Genomic DNA, 14978 nt, shown 5'->3' on the forward strand with positions numbered 1-14978 from the left:
CGAAATTACACGAGCGGCGGCGGCGCGTGCGCGGTAACATGTATGCGACGGGCGGCGCCATTTTTAAACCTTAAACCCGTCGGAGAGGACATTTTTTCCTTGACTCGAGTATAAGCCGAGGGGGACGTTTTCAGCACAAAAAAATGTGCTGAAAAACTCGGCTTATACTCGAGTATATACGGTAATTTACCTAAGTGTCCAGGAGGTGGTCACACAAGTAATACAAAAAAGCATGAAGCATACTTTATATTTGTGATTTAAAATGTATCCCTCTTTCTCTGTTAGCATTTGTCATAATCTCATGAGTGCACTCTACTTGTTGCCCTCATTTATCCTATATAGGCTTCCCAGTGTTAATGAGGAGGTGGAGACTTGGCTCCTTGCACAGATCAAAATGGCTGCAAGGGCTGGCACAGTGATGGTAATGGGGAAAATCTGGAAATTGACTAGAGGGCATACATTTATTAACCAATTACAAGACAATTTTATGATACAGTTCATAGAAGCCATAGCAACCTATGTGGCTCACGGGCAAACTGAAAAAAAAAAGCTATAAATAATAAGAAAAGAGCTTTTAAAAAATATAAAAATGAAGGAACACTATCATTGTTAAAATGTTACAATGAATATAACAGAAAATGTAAAAAGATAACCAAGGCCGCAAAAATTCAAAATGAACTACAGATAGCAAAAAAGTAGGACAAGCCCTAAAAAAATATTTGAATATGTTTATAGTAAAAAGGTCAAGTCTAAGCATGTAGGCCCTTTACAAAATAATCTGGAGTGGGTGACTGGGGACAAAGAGAAGGCAAATGTATTAAATGCATTCTTCAGCTCTGTGTATACAAAGGAGCATAGGGGAGCTATGATGTCCATCATGGGGATATTATTGACATATCCCCAAATGAACCACTGTGGTTTAAAATTGATATAGTCCAGAAATATTTAGAAAGAATAAAGGTGAATAAGGCACCTTGACTGGATAGCATACACCCATGGGTCCTAAAGGAATTGAACTCTGTCATTTTAAAGCCATTGTTTCTAATTTTTAGGTACTCTTTAATGACTGGAATAGGACCACTGGATTGGCGTTAGGCCAATGTGGTGTCTATATTTAAAAAGGAGTCAAAGTCTTTACCAAGTAACTATAGACCCGTTAGATTAATTTCTATAGTTGGGAAGATACTGGAGAGTTTAATAAAAGATTACATAGATGAGTTTTTGCTAGAAAATAACATTTTAAGCAATAGCCAGCATAGATTCATGAAAGACAGAAGTCTTTTTATGGTGAGGTAAGCAAAACCTTAGACAAAGAAGTGGCTGTGGACATAGTATACTTGGATTTTCCAAAAGCGTTTGACATGGTTCCCAAAACAAAGCTAATGTGTAAGGTAAAGTCTACAGGCTTGGAAAAAAATTGATAGAAAACTTGCTAAAAGACCGTATTCAGAGACTAGTGGTTAATGATTCATGCTCTGAAAGGTCTAAAGTTATTAGTGGTGTACCCAAGGTTTAGTGTTGTGACCATTTTAAAAATATATTTATAAATTGTGTAAAGTCTGGGAATAAATTTACCATTTCAGTCTTTGCAGATGACACCAAGCTATGCAGTGTAATAACATCCTTACAGGATGTCCCTAACTTACAAGATGACCTCAATAAACTATTTAATTGGGCAAATATGTGGCAAATGAGGTTTAATGTTGATAAATGTAAAGTTAAACACTTGGGGGCTAAAAATATGCATGCGTCATACATACTAAGGGGAGTACAACTGAGGGAATCAATGGTGGAGAAGGATCTGGGTGTTCTGGTAGGTCATAAGCTTAATAACAAGCTGCAGTTTCCCCTCTACAAATCATTATTAAGACCTCATCTGAAATATGCAGTTCAGTTTTGGGTACCAGTTCACAAAAAGGATATTGGGGATTTAGAGAAAGTACAGAGAAGTGCGACCAAACTGACAAGAGGCATGGAGGAACTCAGCTACAGTATGAGGAAAGATTAGCTGAACTGAGTTTATTCTCTCTTGAGATGAGGAGATTAGGGGGGCATATGATCAACATGTATAAATACATAAGTAGTCCATATAGTTAACTTGGTGTAGAGTTATTCACTTTAAAGTGATTGTAAACAATCACCTGGTAAAACAACCCATTCAGTTTGAAATAGAAATGAAAGGAAAAACATATGTGTATTGATGGAAAACAACATTATAAATACCTTTTTTCCCTTTTTTATAAGTGATCACATTTCCTCTGTTCTCAGGCTGCATAGGAGCTGGGAGGAGGAGAGACAGCAGCACAGTGATCTTCCTACTGAATGGCTGTGCAGGGTGTGAATGTCAGAACAACTCTGATCATTGGAGGAGAGCTGGTTGAGTCCCCAGCACAGCTAGAAAACTGACCACGGTGTGTTCTCCAGATTAGTGTGGTCAGTTATCAATAGGAAAGTGAAGTGACTGGCAGGAACACCAGGGATTTCACACAAAGGAAGCAATACAAGGAGAACAGGATACTTTTTCATACAAATACATGGTATAGCAGGTACATATCAGGAAAATGAAATATTAAGTTCATCACAAAGGACAAGCGGGCAATCTTTACATCTGGAGTAAAAGAGATTTGATCTACAAATGCAGAAAGGCTTCTTCACTTTAAGAGCTGTGAAAATGTGGAATAGACTCCCTCGAGAGCTGGTTCAGTAGATTGTTTTAGGAAAATGAAATGCACATAATATAACTGGATACTAATACCCATAGGTATAGTTGATCCAGGGAATACCCAATTCCCTTTTGGGGGATCAGGAAGGATTTTTTTCCCCTGCTGGAGCAAATTGGATTTGTGCTTTAACCCTTTCCCTGCCAGAGCCATTTTTAAATTTTTTTTGCACACATTTGAAAAATAATTTTTCAGTCTGAAGATTACATAAAACCCTAAAACATTATATATTATCTGAAAGCAGACATCCTGGAGAATAGAACAGTGGTAAATTTTTCATGTCACTCAATATTACCGCCAAAAAATTGTGAATTTTAGGCAAACAAACACAATAAGCTACTCACATTTTTGGTAAAATTTAAAAGACGAGGTTGCACTGAGTAAATAGGTACCCAACATGACAAACCTTAAATTTGTGTGTGCCCATCAAATGGCAACAGAGTTCAGGAACCTAAATTTTCTATAGGGGACACTTCAAAAGCCCCCTTTAGGTCATCAGTTTAATGGTGCTAGAATTAATGCTTTCGCTTCGGCATGCTTGGCGATATGTAACATGTATCGCAATCAACGTTTTCACACATTTGTACGTGCGTATATGTGGGGGTCCTCAATTTTTTATTTTTTTTTGGGGGGGAGGGGGGGGGGAGATTTTATGTGCTTAGGTGTAAAAGTTGTTTTTTTTTTTTTTGCTTACCTTTTTTTTTTTATATCACGTAGGGGACAAAAATAGTGCATGTCTCCTTTTCTGGGCTCCACTGCATCTGCATTGCAATACATTTCTTCCCGGCTATACTAGCCAGGGACACTGAGAGGCTGACCCAGAAGTGATGTCATACACATCGTTTTTCGGGTCACAACAAGAAGGGGGGAGGGCAAGACGTGTGTCCGCTCTTCTTCCTCGTCTCTACCTGCGGACACTCGCCAAATCGATCTCGGGCCTGCAGATGGACAAGCAAGGCCTGGAGTACATGGCGGGGCTCTGGTACCGGGGGTGTGTAAAGGCAAGCGCAGTGGCTCGAATGCATCCACCTGACAGACAAGAGTCTGCTGTCAATTTTACACCACAGCCTGTCAGCTGCAGCACCAGGATTGTGTGTGAAACCCCCCACTGTCAGGTCCGTACAACGTATGGAGCTGGCAGCAAAAGGGTTAATTGGGGTTTTTTTTTTTGCCTTACTCTGGATTAATTGTGGTTATAGGATATTGTATGTCAAGGTTTTCTATTTGAGAATGTTGGTTTTCTATGTTTTTTTTTTCTCTGTTTGTTGAACTGGGTGTACTGTAATTATGTAACCTGCAATCAGCACCCAGTCAATGAAATACATCCTTCTGCAGCAGGCAGTGTTTGCTTATCCTGTCTTACTATTTAATTTATTTATCAGCTTTGGTAGGCTCCTTTACTTATACAGCATTGATAAATGTGAATAGCAGTAATGACTTTTTTGTATATTTTCACCTGCATTGTAGGTGTAATGATTTTCACGTGCAAGTCAAGACTCTGCTTCACTGTTTATTCCTGTGTCCTTTACAAAAGCTAACGAAGGCATGTTGTTGTAATGATTGCAGTACGTGAGAAAAGCTGGGAACTTAGCTGCAGAAATATTGCATCCTTTTGAGATGTTAAGCATTGATGACTGCTATACTAAGCTTTACATATTATTTGTTTACTTAAACAAAATCTTTAGTAAATTTAAGAATTTGTGGGTTTCTTTCATTATACTTATGTTGAACATAGTGCTTAAAATACATCCTATCTCCATTTTTTTAGTAGTAAATTTTAGTGGTAGTATTTAAATTTCTATGTATTATGATAGAATAGTCAATGAACAATGAAGTAAAAGCTGCATCATAGAAAAAAAAACACCACAGTCAAATAATCTTTATTCTGTAACTTGGACACAGCTGTTTTAAGTTACAGTTTGATGTAATATTATGCATTTACAAAATCAAGTTTTGTATTACTTCTATAAACACTAGAGCCTGTTAAAAGCCTATAGTTTCTATGTCATTTGTTTTAAATAAGGTAGCTTTGAAGGACCACTGCCTTCTTTTAAGCCAATGTTTAAATTAACCATTTAGCTACTTGACCTTGATTTCCCTTCGTCTTTTGTGATTACAGTTAGTCTTCTTTTAAGGCCCGCACACACGATCTAAAAATCATACAAAAAATACTATTAAAGCAATTGTATGATAATCTGATAGCTAGTATACAACTTTCGAGAGACAGTTCATCTGATTTTATCCAAAGGGACAAAAACAAAAATTTTCTCTCTTACAATATCAGATCGTACAATTTTGTTTAATCAGTACAGTTGTTGTCCGAAAATACAATAAAAATACAATGCAACATATTACATCACTTCCAAATTTTTATTCTGTTGTGCGAGAATTTTCGTAACTTTAGTAACAACTTTTATTTTCAATATGAGAATAGCATTAAAAAAACCAGAAGATCGTTCGTCTGATAATCTCATTGTGTGTACCAGGCATTATTTTAGGTTTCTTTTTCAAATTATCTTGTTTAACATGGTAATTTAGCAAGTCTGACAAACCCACGCTAAGATATGGATTTCGCTTTATTGCCTTTTCCCCAGTGCTTTTTCTTGCTGATGGTGACTTTGTACAGAAGTAATGTAGACAGTGTAAAGACAAGTACTATATGAAGTTAGGTTCAACATTATAAAGCAAGTTGCTTTGAAGCTAGCACTCCATTCACTCACTAGTAAAAACCTTGCAGACTCCTTGTGGGCCTTTCTGGATTGTCTGGATCTTATCTCCCAAGGGCCAATGTTTCATCCTGCTTTTTCGGTTGCATGGCTGTTCAGGCTGCTGTCCTGAGAGACAGGGCCTATTGGACTCAGTCACATTTCCGATCTCAGACTTGACCAATCTGTTTCAGAGATCATTGGCCTCTTACACCTTAGTTAAGACCTTTGTTGAACACATATCTCCCGCTAATGCTCTCCTCTAACTCATTAGGGACATTTGCATAGGGTTCCCAAAGGATTATTTCCGCTTCTTGCTCCCCTATTGATAGGTGGATCAAACAAGTTGCCATTCAAGCCTATAGTTTGAAGAAGGCTAGGGTACCTTCCTTCCCTGTTGAGGCATACTCTACCACATCTTTTCATGGGCTTTTCAGCATCATGCATCTGTTTCTCAGATTTGCAAGGCTGCCACTTGGGCTTCTGTTCACACAGCTATCAAATTCTACCAGGTGGATGTTCAGGCCTCCTCTTCTGATGGGTTTCTTTCCTCTGTTCTTGCGATCTTAAGACCTATTCTAGAATTTTTGCTTTTTCACAACTCTTTGTGCTTTGACAATGTTTTTTTTTTTTACCTGCAAGGGTGTGGATCTTCTGTGGGGGCTTTAATTCTCCCCTTCTTTTTCCAGCCTTTATATGGATTAGTGGGAGGAGCTCCAAATTTTGCATGTAGAAATGCATTTTGTGGCTATATATATTGGTATGACTGCTATATTGACAATTTGTTGCTGATCTGGCAAGGTTTGCCTGATCTTCTGGCTGATTTTGAACATTATATGAATAACCAATTACTCCAATTTTAGGGCCATAGATTTTTTTTTAATTTGAGATTGCAAGGTGATCTAACAACTGGTAAGGTATAAACTTCTGACTAGAGGCGACCCTGTAGTAGTAATTTTCTTATGTTAGTTGCCATTATTTTACATAATTAAGGTGGTGCCTGTTGGTGAGTTTACTGGGGCAAGAAATTGCTCAGAGGGAGCCAGTTTTGATGTAAAGTTGATTACAATCCAAAAATGTTTAGGCCAACAATGTTATCCTAAATAAACCGTTGCTAAGGGAACCAGACTCAAAACTAGGTAAAAAGTATGATTTAATAAGCACACAGCACAACTGACAAACAACTTAAACACAACCACCTATTACTCACCAGTGAACAAATGAAACTACCTAGCTCACTAACAAACTAGCTAAGCTATACACATGTGCAAACTACATAAAAATCAACAAAGTTATATAAAAAGCAGCAGGAGGAGTTGGGTTAAGATGGTCCAGCAAGGGTACAAAGAGAGGGTATGATGGGTCAAGAATATGGGAAGGAGATACAGGCAGTAGGATCAGAAAAATGGAGATCAGGTACAGAGGGGGTAAGTATATGCTGCATGGTCAGAAGAACAAGGGTCAGGTACATTTGAAATATATTTAGCAAGCTTTACATTTGAAATATCTTTAGCAATCTTTAGTAAATTTAAGAATTTGTGGGTTTCTTTCATTATACTTATGTACAGGCAATAGGTACAGGCAACAGGAACAGGACAACTTATACAAGGAGCAGTGGAACAAAAGCTATGGTCACACAGATAACGTGCAAAGGTACTATGAGACTCCTAAGGTGGGTCTAAATACCCTTCCAGCAACCAGCATTAGTTAGAGACTAATTTTTGGGACTCGCTGCCTATTGGGAGATACCTGCTGGTGGACGTTGGAACTATATCCTTCATATTTCGGGACCATAGTGTCCTCAACAGGTGCTCTGGTTTCCCAGCAAACATAGAAAGAGCCAGACTTATTGCTGGCCAAAATGTCAGGATGTATTACTGAAAGAATAAGAAGGTCAGAGAGCAATTAACACTAGAGTGACTAGGGATCATAAACCCACATTTGTCTCAGATTTTTTGAGGAGTTTAACAAAGTAACTGAGATAGCAAAGCCATATTTGTCAATCCTACATACAAACAGGTTGCTGTTTAGGATTTTATGCAATGGTTACTGGTTCTCATGCAGAAAAGCTCAGACTTTGTAGTCTTTACTTTTTCACAGTCATTTAAAAATAAAAATGTGCCTCCTTAAAGTCAGAGTTTTAATTCTACTCTGACTATCCTATGAGGCTGCAGGACCCCTGACCCTCTGGACAGTGCTTATTGGCTCTGTGCTGAGCACATGCACCCTCCCAAGCTACTCTAGCAACACACACTAAATTGAGCTTGTGCCAAGTGCCCAAAGGCTCTGTACTAGCAGCAGATGGATTGGGGACTGTGAAAGAAGGGGAGGATCAGAGAAGACAGGTTTAAACAGCCTTATTACACAATGCGTTGGATTTACCCCTTAGGTTCCACAGTTAGTATGCTTTACTGCAAATACAGACTAATTTTACTCTTGTGGGTTTAGTAACACTTTAACTTGGGTAACTCTATAGGGTTCTTTAAAGATATTGATAGCGTATCATTTATCTGAAAACTAAGTAGGTTTAAACATTGGTATTCAAGGAAAATTTTCTCATTAGACATTTTAATAACTGCAACACTGTAGGTTATATCATTACATGAACAAAGTGTGAGATCCAGTATGTTGGATGTACAGGTAAGCCAATTAACATAGCAGAACAATATTGTATAGCCCAGAGTACTGCCTTAACTTTCGTGTTGTTCTTCAGGGTGATGTCTTCTTTATTATTTCACAGTATTCAGAAAATTACTAGTGTAAACGGCAGTGCTCTTTTGCACATGTGATTTATTTCCTGAATGTGAGAACTCTGTGTTTTGGAAATATGTCATATGCAAACAAAAAATCCTGTGATTACCTGGCCATCATCCCAATACACAGCCAAAAGAAGAGAAAGTGGGACTTTATAAAGACCAATGTGTAAGGGACGATTACAATTAAAACACAATTTTTCATAAAAAAGACATGTTTATTGATTCAAAATTGTAAACACTTTACATATACATAATAAAACATTGTAGAGAAATACTCCATGTGGGAGGTGCGATGCATAAGTACCGCGTTGGTAACAGTGGTCTCTTTTAAAGTGCAGTCTAACCGTCCCCGGTAAGCCGACACGTTTCGTGCTAAGGCTTCCTCAGGGCCAAAGAGACCAAAAAGACTGATATTCTTTTACTAATCCAACAAGGTCAATGGCAGGATAAACAAATATCCCTGGGCAGGCATCGGGACCATATATGGTAGGGGCAGCTATATCGTATAGAAATTGTATCTATGAAATAGAACCACCAAGAAACCAAACAACCTCCACCAGGCTGGAAGGTATAAGTATCAGGACAATGGGTCACCTACTAGAGTAATACAATACCCCCTCCAAGAGCCAAGGTGCCTATAATCCACGTGAGGATATTATTCTCTGAGAATACGGTTAATGTTGAGAACCATTTATAGCTGTATGCTTCAATAAGCCATACGGCCACAGCAGGGCAGGTAATTACTGTCAATTTCCCAAATTCCCAGGTACCAGGATGCAGGAACACAATGGATCCCCTATTGTTAGTGTCCTTCCAGGAGAGCCTGCATCTTATGCACTAATGCAAAAGGGCATTGGTGCTTACACAAGAATGAGCATGTACAGCTATGTACTTCTGTGGCCGCCTGCGGCTCCCTGAACATAGGAAACTACTGTGAGTCATATGCTAGAGCTCCCTTGTGCCTGCAAACATCTATTTGCAGGTAATCTTAACCACTTGCCGACCAGCCACTGTACATATAATGCGGCAAGTCGGCTCGTTCCCGCAAAACAACGTACCTGTACATCACCTCGCGGGTTTGTGAGTGGGGGTGCGTGCGCCCATTCGCCAAAAGGGAAGCTTATCTGCAGGTTCGGCGGCCATGATTGCCGCCAGGCACCTGCGATCGGTACCCGTGGAGACAGAACGATGGTCTACCATTGTAAACATGGCAGACCGATGTTCTGTCAGCAATGAACACAGGGTTCCTGTGTTCATTTCATAAGCCCATCCCCCCACACAGTTAGAATGCAGCCCCTAGGGACACATTTAACCCTTTGATCGCCCCTGGTGTTAACTCCTTCCCTGCCAGTGTCATTACTACAGTAACAGTGCATATTTTTAGCCCTGATTACTGTAGTAATGTCACTGGTCCCCCCAAAAATGTCAAAAATGTCAGGTGCCCGATCTGTTCGCCGCAATGTCGCAGTCCCGGTAAAAATCACTGATCGCTGCCATTACTAGTAAAAATAAATAAATAAAAATGGCATAAATCTTTCCCCTAGTTTGTAGAGATGATAACTTTTGCGCAAACCAATCAGTATACACTTATTGGGATTTTTATTAACAAAAATATGTGGCAGGATACAAATTGGCCTAAAATGATGAAAAAATGTGATTTTTACATTTTTTTTTATTGGGAATGTTATTTAGCAGAAAGTGAAAAATATTGTTTTTTTTTTTTTTTTCAGAATTGTTGCTCTTTTTTTTTGTTTCTAGCGCAAAAAATAAAAATCGCACAGGTGATCAAATATCACCAAAAGAAAGCTCTATTTGTGGGGAAAAAAGGACATCAATTGTCAATTGTCATACAACTGCGCAATTGTCAGTTAAAATAACGCAGTGCAAGATCGCAAAAAATGGCCTTTCAGTCCAGAAGTAGTTAATGAGTCTCATATTCTGCTGTAATTATGTTGCTTTAGGGTCCCTGTTGTGTGTGTGTGTGTGTGTGTGTGTGTGTATGTATACGTGTGTATATATATATATATATATTATAAATGCCCCCCTTTTTTTATAAGTGATCACAATCTCTGTTCTCAGCTGCTTAGGGATCTCTTAGAGAGCTGGAGAAGGAAAACAGCAGCACACTGATCTTCCCAGTGAATGGATGTGAGGACAAGTCTGGTCATCGGAGGAGAGCTCAGCACAGCTAGAAAACTGACCACACTGTGCTCTTATGCCTAGTGTGGTCACTTGTTAATAGGAAAGCAGAGGAATTTCACACAAAGGAAACAATACAAAGAGAACAGGAGACTTTTTCATACCAATACATGGTACAGCAGGCACAAATCAGGACTATGAAATGTTGGGTTTATGTATTCTTTAATGAATGCATCTTTCTGTAACAAACAATGCTGTACCTAATCAACAAGTAACTTTACACCCCATTATATCAACCTTAGAGAGGGGATTCTAGCCTAAAATACTGTATTGCAACTAGTTTAAAATGTACATATTTACCTAACTTGATCTGTTTCACTGGTTCCTGATTGAAAAATTGTTTCCACTGGAAGCTATGGCTTATTTTTCAAAGTAAGAAACATTTCCGCCTTGACAGATGTGAAATCAGACTATCTGACGTGGTGCACACATATGGCAACTGTAGTTAATTCACAGAAACAAGGATTGTTTAGTTAAAGTGAATGAAAACAAACAATTGGCATCAAATAAGTCTCTTTGATCTATTTGGAATTTGTCATGGCACTCACACAATGCCAGTTATTTTAAGCCCTAATATAAAACAAGTGTGTTCATTTATTCATTGATACAGATTTCTACATAGAGACTTCTCAAGAATAATGGTTCTCCCAAATGGACTTTTGATGATAAAACAAATGAAAACATGATTTCATTAGTTCAATAACTTTTGATGTGAACAACTGAATACCACAATGTTCAAAGACATTGAATACATAGGGTATGATCATAGAAAATAATACAGAAATATGGGGGGGATTAATGAAAAGTGCCTGTAACAAGTTTTATCTCAACAGGTGCCATGACCCATAGCAACCAATCAGCTTCTATATTGAGCTGTTCCACACATCTTAAAAAATGAAAATGTTAAAGCTGATGCCTGTGCTGCAGTTGAAACAAAGTAGAGACTGCGGAGTTTATTTATCAAAGCTGGAGAGTGCAAAATCAGTCTCACTTCTGCATAGAAACCAATCAGCATCCAGATTTTATTGCCAAAGCTTAATTGAACAAGCTGAGGTTAGAAGCTGATTGGTTTCTATGCAAAGGTGAGCCCGATTTTGCACTCTCCAGTTTTAGAAAATAAACCCCAGAGTTTGCCTCAGACACTTTATCCTAATTTGCCCATTGTGTAAAGTATTACAGTAAACATTCACTGATATTTTTTTTTTTCAAATTTGACAATTTTTATAATTTTTTTTTTATATATACAAACATACTAGACCATAAACATAATTCATACATCAGAACATCAGAAACGCGACAGAACAAACAAACAACCCAAAAAAAAAAAAAGGGAAAGGGGGGGGAAGGGGAAGACACCCCCGGTCTAATAGATATCTAATAGAAATCTGTGAAGTGTAATAGAACACACAAAAAAAAAAAAATGTTTTACTCCATTGTAAATCCAATATCGATATATCACTCTATGTCAAAAAGAGACCAATAATCAAACCTTAATGTGCAAATGTGCCATGATCTACTATTATCATCCCCATAGAATGGGGTAATAAGGAAAAATAATAAAGAAACAAAACCACCTCAATGACACTAGTACCTAGTGAAATATGTGCCCCCATCACAATATAAAGACCGTGTGATAGGAGGGGAACCTACCCTTATGAAACTCCATAGAGTCATTACATTGTGTGCATGTGAATTAGAAAAATAATTGTGCTCGGAGTATCTCCCTAGCACCCCAAAGAAAAAAAAAAGGGGGGGGGGAGGGGGGAAGGGAACAACGCAAGGGGGAGGGGAGAGGGGGAGGAGGAGATGCCCGTACAACACAGAATTTAATCCTCATATAGTATTTAAGAAAGCCTCCATACCAGTAAAGTGTACCCATGGTAACCATCAGGCTTTAGTCTCCTCCTCTGTATTTTTTAACAGAGATGTCAGTTCCTTCATCTTATGGATCTCTTTTACTTTGGAGAACCATACTGTCAAGGTAGGTATCTGGGTTTGTCTCCACATGGCAGCTATATAGGCCTTCGCAGCATTTAGAAATCTAAGCGTCAAAGATTTTCTATATCTTTTTAAAGAGCTTTTTGTAAGGTGGAGAAGACATAGGGCGGGGTCATCCTGGATCTCTACCGCAGTTAACTGTTTAATAATTAAAGCGATTTTTGTCCAAAATACCCTTATGGAGGGACATGTCCAGAAAATATGGAGCATAGTCCCTTCCTCCGATCCACAACGCGAACATCTATCCGAACAGTTCTCGTCCATTTTATGCAGCACCTCAGGGACTCTGTACCACCTAGTGAGTATTTTGTATCCTGTTTCCTGGGTTTTGCAATCCATAGAAGATTTATGGACTGTAGTCAAAATCTTATTACCCTGTCTAGTAGACAGGGATATTGCAAGCTCGCGTTCCCATTTCCGTATAAACGGAAGCTGCTGATCTTCTTGGTCTTCTGACAGCCATGCGTAAAATAAAGATATCAAATGTTTGGGCAGAGCCCCCGAGATACACATCTGTTCAAAGGGGGTTAGGTTCTGTGGAACGTACCCCCTTTGTTGATGTGTCTTTAGGAAATGTCTCAATTGGAAGATGCTAAAATAATCTAATTCAGAATCTGGCCATGCCATAATCTCCTCCTGTGTAGGTATTTGGCCTGGCTTCCACACAACAAATATACGGGTTTTACCAACCTGTGCTAAACGCCGTATTTTTGCACTCATACATCCCGGAGGAAATTCAGGGTTGCCCAAAATCGGTATCAGAGGAGATATCTTGGGGAGTTGTTGAATATGTCTAGTTTCCCGTATTGTCGTCCCTATAGTAGGATGTACATAGGCCTTATCCGTAGAGGAGTATATCGACCACGGTGCAGGGGGGGGGGGTCAGTTGACCCACCTCATCCACTTCGAGCCTCACCCATCGTTTAAAGGCCCTATTACAATTCCAGTCCACTACCCGTGTCAGATGGATAGTCCTGTAATATCGAAATACATCCGGTAACCCTATCCCCCCCCCCCCGAGCTTTAGCCAGGGACAGGATCTGTAACCGAATCCGCGGGGACCTATGAACCCAGATGAAAGTGCGGAACAACACCCTAATCTGGTGGAAAAAGGCAAGGGGGATTGCAATTGGCAGGGTCTGCATTACATACAGAATCCTGGGTAGGACATTCATTTTAAGTGCATTGCACCTTCCGAACCAGGTTAGAAATAACTGCTGCCATATCCTCAAGTCTTCTTTAATCTTCCTTAATAAAGGTAAACATTTTTTCCTATATAAATCCAATGGATCTGCTGTAATTTGGACCCTGAGATATTTTAATGAGCCCTCAACCCAACAGAACGAAAATGATGCGCGCAATTGAAGTTCCTCCTGTAATGGCATAGAAATACTCAGCGCTGACGACTTAGTGAGGTTGATCTTGTAATTAGCTAATGCTCCGTTTACTCTAAGTGCCTACAATATATTTGGAAGTGATACGATTGGATTAGTAACAAAGAACACAAGGTCGTCCGCAAAAGCGGCCACCCTGTGCTGCTCGCCGGCAACCCACATCCCTGCAATATTTGAAGATCTACGTATTGAGGCTCAAGTGTTAAAATAAAAATGAGAGAAGTTAACGGGCATCCCTGCCTAGTCCCGTTTGATATTAAAACATAATCCGATCTCCAGTCATTAACACAAACCGCTGCTGAGGGATTAGCGTAAAGTGATAAAATAAATGTTAACATCTGCGGACCCAATCCGATTTCACTGATATTTAATGTAATAGAGGAAGAGCTGTATTTGGTAGCTGGAAGGAAAACTGGTAGATGATTGGTTTCTATGCAGAGCTGCACCAGATTTTGCACTCTCCAGTTTTAATAAATCAACCCCTCTGTGTCCACATAGAGACTTCCACATGAACTGCACATAATTGCTCTGGATCAGTTTCCTAATATGTGACAGTGACAATGCTAAAGAGACCCATGAAGAGATGCACTGATGGTGCTTGGACCAGTTTAACAACTTCGGGGGGGGGGGGGTTTAATAATGGCAACAGATGATACAGTGCATAATAAGAGTCAAACTGTAAGAAGTCATTAGCAGTTCTAGGATTTGGTTCCAAAAGTTATGTGCACACATAATGCCACAATATTCAAGCTGCCAACATTTCAGGGCCTTGCGGGGTTTTCCTTCACAGGGCGACTCAGTGACAATGCTGGATCTCAACTGGGAGACAGTTGTCACCCTTCAACCGAAAGAACTTAAACCACATCATTGGCAGGTTCACCATGTATTAATTTATTGAAAGCTGTTGATTTGAATCAAGTTCCCTTTTCACTTTCATACAGTGCTCAAAATGCTATGCTATAAGATTTCCGGCATATAAGTAGCCTGATACATAACAGGAACACCTGGATGAAAAACTAAAAAGGTATGTAGGCAATGTTCTTTATGTATTCAACGGCTTACATTTTAGATATGACAGCACTTATAGGCAAAACTTGTTTTTCATTTTAGATTTTTGGATAGAGTAAGCGAGGGTTATAACTCTGTCAGTTTAGTTTGCTATCTTGCGATCTGTTTACCCACAAAGAAATGAAGAGTCTATAATTG

The 14978-nt window shown here is 39.1% G+C and overlaps 1 protein-coding gene across 1 annotated transcript in view; it reads left to right on the forward strand.

Annotated features, from left to right (window-relative positions):
- Positions 1–14978, forward strand: part of SUGCT (succinyl-CoA:glutarate-CoA transferase) — a 1523809-nt gene that overhangs the window by 792644 nt on the left and 716187 nt on the right. The gene's annotated exons all lie outside the window — the stretch shown is intronic.

The sequence above is a fragment of the Pelophylax lessonae genome (genome assembly GCF_965119305.1).
Source record: "Pelophylax lessonae genome assembly, chromosome: 5".
In the NCBI taxonomy this organism is placed as follows: Eukaryota; Metazoa; Chordata; class Amphibia; order Anura; family Ranidae; genus Pelophylax; species Pelophylax lessonae.